Here is a 10,408-nt window from a genome sequence, read left to right as displayed (position 1 = left end):
CCCTGTTACATTTCCATTTCTAAGCAATTAATTAAAATCCCAAATCAGTTTTTTCTTGATCATGCCAGCAGGCGTCGGTTACCATGGAAATAGGAAGATCAGTAGTATTTGGAAGGGAGAGGAAAACGGTTCGCATCGGCCTTTTATTTTGGAAACATTAGGGCTGGTCTAGAGCAGCTTGCTGGCTCTGCAGAAGGAAGCTCCGCTCCCCGAGTAGCAAGTGTGCAGCAACAACGTGAAATCACTGACAGACCGAGGATTACATTTCGGCCCCAGGGATATCATTTTGCCAGTTGAAAAAGTCATTAACTCAGCTTCTTCTTGTCCTTCATCTATAGGTTAAACCCCCAAGTGTAATTGATTACAGAGTATTCTGTTGTGGCTAAGCAGGATTTCAAATCAATAATTGGTTCTATTTTGCAAAGACCCATCAAAAACTATTTATGATTTTTTTTTTTTTGTATGTCTTGCATCCATGTGCTTTAGACAGAAAGCTCATTTCCAGACAATGTGCAAACGAAGAATGGCAATAATTGAAACCATATTCTTTTACATTTTGGAAAATGGAAGCTTATGGGACATCATCTTTGGGTATTTAATTGAAACCTGATTCAGTGGGCCACCTTAAAGACAGCACTTTAAGAAGGAAAGTATAATGAGTAATACTAATACGCCTGTAGCAAAACAAATTAGTACAAATATTGAATCACTGTGTTGTATACCTGAAACTGATATGTTATATGTTAATAATACATCACTTTAAAAACAAAACAAAACAGGCACGCAACTGACATTGTCTTCCTTGCGTGGCATGACCCTTCTTTCTCCTGTACACAATGGCAACTCTTAAGGAAAAACTGATAGCACCAGTGGCATAAGAAGAGGCAGCAGTCCCAAACAATAAGATCACTGCAGTGGGTGTTGGACAAGTTGGTATGGTGTGTGCCATCAGCATTCTGGGAAAGTCTCTGCCTGATGAGCTTGCTCTTGAGGATATTCTGGAAGATAAACTCGAAGCAGAAATGATGGATCTGCAGCATGGGGCTGGTTTCTTCAGACACCTAAAATTGTGGTCCATAAAGGTGACCCTGTGACCACCAATTCTAAGATTGTGGTGGTAACTGCAGGAGTTTGCCAGCAAGAGGGAGAGAGTCATCTCAACCTGGTACAGAGGAACATTCTTGTTTTCAAGTTCATTATTCCTCAGATCATCCAGTACAGTCCTGACTGCATCATAATTGTGGTTTCTAACCCAGTGAATATTCTCACATGTGGTACCTGGAAACTAAGTGGGTTACCCAAGCATCGTGTGATTGAAAGTTATCTGGATTCTGCTAGATTTTGTTACTTTATGGCTAAAAAACTTGGCATTCACCCCAGCAGTTGCCATGGATGGATTTTGGGAGAACACGGCAACTCAAATGTGGCTGTGTGGAGTAGAGTGAATGTGGTAAGTGTGTCTCTCCAGGAACTGAATCCAGAAATGGGAACGGACAATAATAATGGAACCTTGAAGGAAGTGCATAAGATGGTGGTTGAAAGTGCCTATGAAGTCATCAAACTAAAAGGATACACCAACTGGGCTATTGGGTTAAGAGTGGCTGACCTCATTGAATCCATGCAGAAAAATCTATCCAGCATTCATTCAGGGTCAACTAAGGTGAAAGGGGTATATGGCATTGACAGTGCAGTCTTTCTAAGCCTTCCATGGATCCTGAATGCTTGGGGATTAACTAGTGTTATAAACTCAAAGCTGAAAGATGATGAGGTTGCTCAACTCAAGAAAAGTGCAGATACCCTGTGGGACATCCAGAAGGACCTCAAAGACCTGGGACTTCAGGCTTCTAGGCTGTAGAACTTTAAAAACTACAATGTGATTACCCATGAGCCTTTAGTTTCCGTTCATGTACGTGGATTACAGTTTGCTTTTGTCTCCCTAAATATGTGAATCTGGGTTCACAGAATCAAAGCCTGTGCTTGGTTTAATGCTTGCAGCATGAGTCCTTGAACAAATAAAACTATCGTTCAAAACAAAACAATTAGAGTTACACTGAAAAAAACCTGTTAAAGACATGATTTTAATGACATAGATGATAAAATAATAATAATGTCCAGCGCTTATTAAACATTAATTATGTGCTAGGCACTGTGGCTAGTATTTTGCAAGTAAAAACTCAATGTTTCTTGACAATACCATGAGGAAGACCCTAATATTCACAGGTGTAGAGATTGTTTTAAATTATTTGGACTTATCTGTGTGAAGAGATTCTGTACGTTCATGTGAATACTTTAAGCTGTCTGTGAAATCAGAAGATGAGTAACTACTTTGCACTATGCTAAGGTTATAGAAATTCCTGCACAAAAATTTATCTTTGTTTGTTAGCTAAAGTTTTTCAAAAACTCATTAGGAAAAAAATTCAGATATTAAGAAGAAAGAGGGAGCAAATCAGGATTTCATGTATTGCTCTAGCATAAAACCCAGGTGTGGAAATTAGTCTAAAAGCATCCACAGAAGCTCCAGTCTATATAAAGGGGTAATAATTAGGAGAATGTGAATTTTTCAGTAAAGTTTTTCCTTATTGCTATGGGCAGTCAATATAACGTTACCATGTGTGTCTATTAAGTGCTATCATGTTTTCTTCATATAAAATCCTCAAGGCATATCTACATGTCTTATGCCTATAAATATTTTACAGTGATATTATTTAAGATGGATGGTAGCCTTTTTAGTTTATCTTTGGAAGAACATAACATAACTACAATTCCCTATAGTTTATACTATATGAATAATAAGGTTCCCAGGCAGTTGAGACACAAACCATACGGGTGTTTAGAATTCAGGTACCATATCACACACAATGTGCTAGTACTATAAATGTTTTATGTCTCATAGCATCTTTCCAGCCAGATGATAGATAGCTAGACTGTATTTCCAACATATATGTACAGCAGAAAAGGTGATTTGGTATGCTAATATCTGTTGCTGTTTAATACCATTCTCATGAATCTAAGTGGCCTGGAAGCCTGAATCAGTATTTCCCAGATTCCCTTGCCTGTGGGATCCTGGTTTAGATTTTTCTTTTGTACCTTTCTAAAACCCTACATATTTATCAAGCACATACTAAATAAGTAACTTCACTACTCACTTTGGATAAATCCAAGAAGACTAAGACCCAACTATTTATAAAGGACATAAAATTTTATCATTCCCTATAGCACAAACAACAGGGCCCGATGATTTGGGAATTCTTGTTACGTTGATCTCACAATGAAGGTCTCGTAAACTATAGACAAAGACAAATAGAATGTATAAATCAACATCTACTTATTTAATTTGCTCGCATCCACTAAGTATGTTCCAAACACAATGTTTGGTATTAGGAATGCCAAGATATATAAGATATTAAAATGAAAAGCAAGAGTTATTAAATAATGATTTCTGATACCTAGATAACTGGGTTTAAATTCTTATTCCATTACTTACTGTTGAAACTAAACTTCAAAGACAGATTTTTTTTTTTCAATTACAGTTGACATTCAATATTATTTTATATTAGTTTCAGGTGTACAGCATAGTGGTTAGACATTTATATAATTTATGAAGTGATGCCCCTGATAACTCTGGTATCCACCTGGCACCACACAGAGTTATTACAATAACTGACTCTACTTACTGACTATACTCCCTGTATTGTACTTCACATCCCTGTGACTACTTGTAACTACCAATCTGTACTTCTTAATTCCCTGACCTTTTTAACCCAGTCCCCCATTGCCCCTCCCATTTGATAACCATCAGTTTGTTCTCTGTACCTATGAGTCTGTTCCTGTTTTGTTTGTTCTTTTAGTTTATTCTTTACATTCCAAATATAAGTGCAATCATATGGCATTTGTCTCTTTTCTGTCTGACTTATTTCACTTAGCATAATATCCTCCTAGGTCCATCCATGTTGTCGCAAGTAATAAGATTTTTTTTTATGATCAAGTAATATTCCGTTATACACTGGGGGTGACAAAAAATGTATACAAGTGGACACTTTGGTCAACGTTGCTCAAGCAGTAGTTTACCATAATCCGAAGTGTCTGGATGCTGATGGCAACCACTTTGAACACTTCTTGTAATTGTAGAAGTCAAATGTGATTTGTATTCACCTTTTGTTATTGGTATATATTGAGTACTACAATTTTAATACAGTTTTCCTTTCTTAAAATGTGTATACATTTTTTGGGCACCCTCTGTATATGTACCACATCTTCTTTATCTAATCATCTATTGCTGGGCACTTAGGTTGCTTCCATATCTTGGCTGTTGTAAATAATGCTGCATTGAACATAGAGGTGCATGTATCTTTTCAAATTAGTGTGCTGGGATAAATACCCCAAAATGGAAAAGACAACCTACCAATTGGGAGAAAATGTTCACCAATGACATATCCGATAAGGGGTTAATATCCAAAATTTATAAAGAACTCATACAACTTAACACCAAAAAACAAACAATTCAATTGAAAAATGGGCAGAGGACCTAAATAGACATTTCTCCACAGAGGACATGCAGACGGCCAAGAGACATATGAAAAGAGGCTCAATGTCACTAATCATCAGGGGAATGCAAATAAAAACCACAATGAGATACCACCTCACACCTGTCAGAATGGCCATCATCAATAAAGCAACAAAGAAGCATTGGCGAGGGAATGGAGAAAAGGGGACCCTCGTGCACTGTTGGTGGGAATGTAAATTGGTGCAGTCACTGTGAAAACAGCATGGAGATTCCTCAAAAAACTAAAATTAGAACTACCTTATGATGCAGCAGTTCTTAATGAACCATGCTTCCCAGTGTGCATGTTCTCATTAGTCACCTCCCCTGAATCTGGGCTGGCCCTGAGACTCACATTTTGAACAATGAAATGCAACCGAAGTGAGTCCCAGACTAACTCACAAAAGTCTCACAGCCTCTACCTGGAATTCTTGGGATTCTTTTGGGGGGGAACTAGACACTCTCTGACATACAATCATCCTGAGACTTCCAAGCCAAGTGAAAGCCTCAAACTAGCCTAATGGAAAGCAATATATATATATATATATATATATATATATATTGAGAGAGATAAGTTGGTCAAGACCCGCTGTTCTAGCCATCCAGCTGAAATGCCAGATATGAGAGTAGCTAACATTTTCATCCATCCCAGTTGGGTCTTTAGATGACTGTAAACCCAGCTGTAATCCCTACAAACACAGTAAAGGACCTCTCAGCTGAGCCAGGTCAACCCACAGAACAGCATGAAATAATAATAAACTATTGTTTTAAGCAACCAAATTTTGGGGTGGTTTGTCACATAGAAATAGATAATTGGAACATTAGATGTTGTGTAAATTTAGACAAGTTAAATGCCCGTTGTTCAGTTATGTTGCTGATAAAATGGAGATAATCAGCAGTTTGGGGAAGGGCCATGATACCCAAAGTCCCCATCAGAGATAAAAAGGCTGCTCTTTTCCTACACACCGTTAGAATTATCCTGGTAAACAGCCTAGGTTTTTGCATCCATGGCTGGATTATCACTGTGAGCAGGGATGCATTTCCCATTATATCCATAGTATTTGAGGTAACAGGGGGGAAAGCAGCGCCTTACAAAATGGGGTTCAACTTGAAGAAGGGAAAGGAACAGGAACTGGTGAGACAAAACATACAAGCCCACTGTACTATGCAGTAACCATCCAATGACTCAATTTCATGTATTAAAGTATGGTGATACTGCTGTTACATGAATTCTTCCCAGTGGTAGCAGTTTAATAGTGAAAAGGTAGCTAGACCTCTTTTACAGAGAAATGTGTTTTTTACTTGAAATGCGTGCATTTTAATATCCTATTTAATTTTGGGTATTTACCAATGAAGAGGGGAAGCAAGGATGTTTTCTGTTCCTGACATTGGGTTTAGCAGGGCAGGAATAATGTTATCTATTAATGAGCAGAGATGTTAGCTAAAGAGGTCTGGCTATGTTCCAGTTTGGTTAATTAAATGCTACCTGTTTCAATTCTGTCTTTATTTTCAAATGAATATTCACTGTTATTTCTCATTTGGAAAATTATTTGGGATCACTCGTTTATTTATGAGGTAAAGAATTTCAGTTTACTTTGGGTTCAAGATACCCTAGTTCCAGTCTAATATTATGAGGTATGGTCAGAAAATACAGTGAATGTTTAAATTAAAAAAAAAATTATTACAGTAAAAGACACCTTGCCATTAATCCCCCTCAAAATATTCCCCCTCGCTTCGAACGCACTTATCCCATCATTCTTGCCACTTTCTGAAGCAGTTCTGGAAGTCCTCTTTCATGAGTGTCAGTAGTTGTGCTGTCATGGCTGCCTCAATGTCCTGAATCATTTTGACTTTGGGGAAGAGCCAGCAGTCACAAGGTGCCAGATCTGGTTAATAAAGTGAATGAGGACACACTGTAATGTTTTTATTTGACAGAAATCGCCGTACCAGAAGTGATGTGTGACACTGAGCCTTTCACTGTGGTCAAACCATATGGTGAATGTTGCTGCCGAGTGCCATCCAATGGAAAGGCAGGATCTTCAATAAGGAAGCAGTAAGTCGATCCTTAGTAACAGTGTGTGACAAGTTTCAACTCATTGGGTGCAGTCAGTCGGGTGTGAGCTATGGTTGAGAGAAGGTGTGTTTTAAAGTGTGCCGTAAATCATGACTGTGTAAATATGACAGCATTACTGAAGTCATAAAAACTAGAGGGAGACTGGAATTGTTGGAGCTGGAGTCAAGAATACTTCTTTAATCCTGTAATGTTTGTGATGCATATTAGACATCCATACAGAGTTGAAAAGTTCACAGTTGAATATTTTTAATAGCTGCTCAGTATTCAATTATACAGGTACAATATAATTTACCTAAATACTTGCTTACCACAGGAAAGTTTAGAAAATCATGTCATTATAAACTATATTAGGATGAAAACTTGTGTACTTGTAATTTTGCTAATTTTTTGAAATATTCTTTAGATATTAGTCCTAGAAGTAGAATTCATGGGTCTTACCATATTCCAATTTTAAAGGCTTTTGTTTGATCAAATTTCCTCCAGAAATAGTAGACAAATTTATTCTCCTATTGGCCATATACAGCAAAGCTGTATTCTGCATATTCACACTATCACTGAATATTATCAGATCTTAGGACCACATAATGTCTGCAAAGCCCACTCTCTGTAATGAATAGACTTTGATCTGATGTTAGTAGCACACGGTGAATAGTAATGCATCATTCCATTAAGAAGTCTGGTTCTAGTGGAGGATACTCTACTAGAGGTACATTCAGTAAATAATGAGGCTTTTTATTTGTTTTAATACTTTATTTTTTTCCTTCAAGCCAACATTAGCTATCAAGAATTTAACAATGTTATAGGATGGTACTGGTGAAATTAGCTTGTTTTATGTGCACAAAGGTGGGTCTATAAAAAGAGTGTAAATTTTAAAAACTAGATCTATTAGATATTTGTCTCTTAAAATGGTTTTTCTCAATTTAAAAGCAATGAATTAAGAGGACACTTAATCTATAAATTATGTTTCCAAATATGTGACCAACTTTTGTAAACATAGGGGTCTATTTTTTCTTATACCTGAATATCCCCCTGGATTTTCATCTTTTGAACCTCTTGCAATTATAGTTTTCCTGAATTTGAAAGTTAAAGAGACACTCCTTAGAACTGATGCAAATGCTTCTCTTCAAATTTAGAAAAGTTAGTTCAAATCTCCAAGAGTGTTATGTGTTCATTTATTCATGATAAAGATATTTTATCTGTAGTGGGTGCAGATAAATCAATTAGGAACAGAAAATATGTACTGCCTCAAATCTGGAAGCTTGGACTCTGGTGGAGAGCAGACATTTAGAAAATAATTACATAAATAAATGTGGAATGCCAATTTTGTTATGTGGTATCACAAGAATTCATGGTAATATAAAAGCCAAAAATAGAGAAATTTGTTCTAGTCAAAGTCAGAAAAGGCTTCACTAAAGAAGTGACAACTCACCGAAATTTACTGATGAGTCGGAGTTTACTAGATAGGAAGAACAAAAATTATTCCATACCGTGGGAAGAGCCTACACAGAGGAAGGGACGAACACGGTACATTTGAGTCCCTATAGGAAGGTGAATGTAACTGGGGTGAGAAGCACAAAGGGACTGTAGTAACAGATAAGTCAGATGATGACAGAGGAGCCACACCTCACTAGGCCAAAAAAATGTGATAGGAAGAATACATTTATTCTAAAAGCAACAGAGTTCGTGATCAGATTTCAATTTTGAAAAGATCATTTGACTGCACTGTAGAGAACAGATTAGAAGAATTAGGAGAGGAAATCAGTGGGTCATTTAGGAGAAAATATGCAATAATCCAGAGGGAAGGTGATGCTGAACTTTGATTAGCATGGAGGTTGAGATTGGTGGGGGACATGGAGAGAAGTGAATTTCTTAGGTAAATTTTAGTGGACATGGTGGCAAAAGAGACAGGGAGTTCAAGCTTGACTCTTAGATTTCTATCCCATGTAGCTGGACGGTTAGTGAAGAAATGGGGGCATATGGAGATGTCTATAAAGCTCTCTTTTGTATATGCTTTGTTTAAAATATCTATGACACATACAATAAGAGATATCAAGTAGACAATGATGTTATAAGAAAGGTGATAAGAGAGCACTGGAGAAGAGATTGTCTCAAAGTAAAAGTGGATCAACAATTCAATGTATTTATAAAATATTCCTTTTCTAAAACCAGAGATGAAGGCAGTGAGTCTGAGTAATAGAGAAATCAATTATCATGACAGTTATTCAGGTTAAATACAGAGTAAGATCAGTGACAGGATAATAAAGAAATTGATAAATAGATGGAAACAGTGACAGATGATTTGATAGGTATAGCATTATAGATGAAACAAGTATATATTAATGAATAAAGTATATGCATAAAACAAACATAAATATATATTTGTTTCATTTATGTTAGCACTTTTATTCACATGCAAATACTTAACTGGAAATGAAACTAATGAATAATGACTAACATGCACATATGTGCATAGACATATAAGACCTTGAAAGATGTACAACTGGTACATTTGAACTTTCACATCTGAGTGTAACACCATATATTCTGGTATAGTTATTTCATTTATAGTCTGTGTCCAAAGCAACTTAAATGTGTCAGAATCTTACATTTGGATAAGGAGCTTAAGATCTAGTATGTATCCAAAATATTTACAATTTCTCTATTTCTACTTTCTCCATTACAGGATAAAATGGAATAGATTTTAGACTGAGTAGCATTCATTTCAATAATCAAGTACTTCCTTCACCAAAAGTTACTACTTGGAATAATGAAATAAAAAGTCTGGAAGAGCTAAAATAAATTTCTGAGTACTTTTTACTCTTAGTAATCAGATAAAAATATTTACCCCAATGTGTATGTGTTTGTGTGAGTACATACATAACAGCTAGAGACTTGAAAATAGCACAAATCTATGTAGGTGTATGTACAGGGATAGGTATGTGGGTGTGGTCATGTACCTGCATCTACCTATATGTAAATTATGTACATATATGTGTGTGCATGTATATACAAGCATACATACATGCTTATATATTTTCCATTCTGTTTGTCTCTCTTGGAAAATCTATAAGAAATACACACTCGGACACACATAGATACATATAAATACACACACACACACACACACACACACACACACATGCTTCCTTCTAAGTATTAACAAACAACAGAACGATTTCTAATGAGGGACACTTTAAAACGTTTCTAAATAATGTCTCCACCTCTGTGACAATGTTACATTTAACACCTGCTATGATATGCAATTGCCCAGGAAAATGTTTATGTTCTGTAGAGGCTTAAAAGTATTTGCAGATATACATTATGGAAAAACCATAGTTTCAGAATTAGAGACAATGTTTTTTATATTCTGTATTCAAACCATTGTAGATGCACATAAATGGCTTATTTTCACCTAAAACCTCCTCTTAAATAGCTTTTTGTGCCCACAGGATCTCTAAAGACAGAATTTTAACATGGGATGATAAGATTAAATTCTGCCATACTTTTTGTTTCCCATTGAATATATTCTCCTCTTTTACTTACAGCATATTGCAATTCTTACAATACCTTTCTAACTACATTTTGCATTTCAGTAGCAAATCAATATGAATTTAACAAGAGAAATCTAGATTACTTGCACATAGCGTTTAGCTTATGTTCCATAGAACCTTACCAAGCCTAGTTCATTAGTTTGCTAAAGCCTCTGTAACAAAATACAACAGACTGGGGGGCTTCAATAACAGGAATTTCTTGTGTCCCAGTTCTGGAGTCAGGACACCCCAAATCAAGGTGTG

The 10,408-nt window shown here is 36.3% G+C and overlaps 1 pseudogene; it reads left to right on the top strand.

The window, feature by feature from the left end:
* Positions 1-836: 836 nt before the first annotated feature.
* Positions 837-1,855, top strand: LOC109450663 (L-lactate dehydrogenase B chain; annotated as a pseudogene).
* Positions 1,856-10,408: the final 8,553 nt, after the last annotated feature.

This window comes from Rhinolophus sinicus, linkage group LG02, assembly GCF_036562045.2.
Source record: "Rhinolophus sinicus isolate RSC01 linkage group LG02, ASM3656204v1, whole genome shotgun sequence".
NCBI classification, from domain to species: Eukaryota; Metazoa; Chordata; class Mammalia; order Chiroptera; family Rhinolophidae; genus Rhinolophus; species Rhinolophus sinicus.
This window is presented reverse-complemented; position numbering and strand designations above follow the sequence as displayed.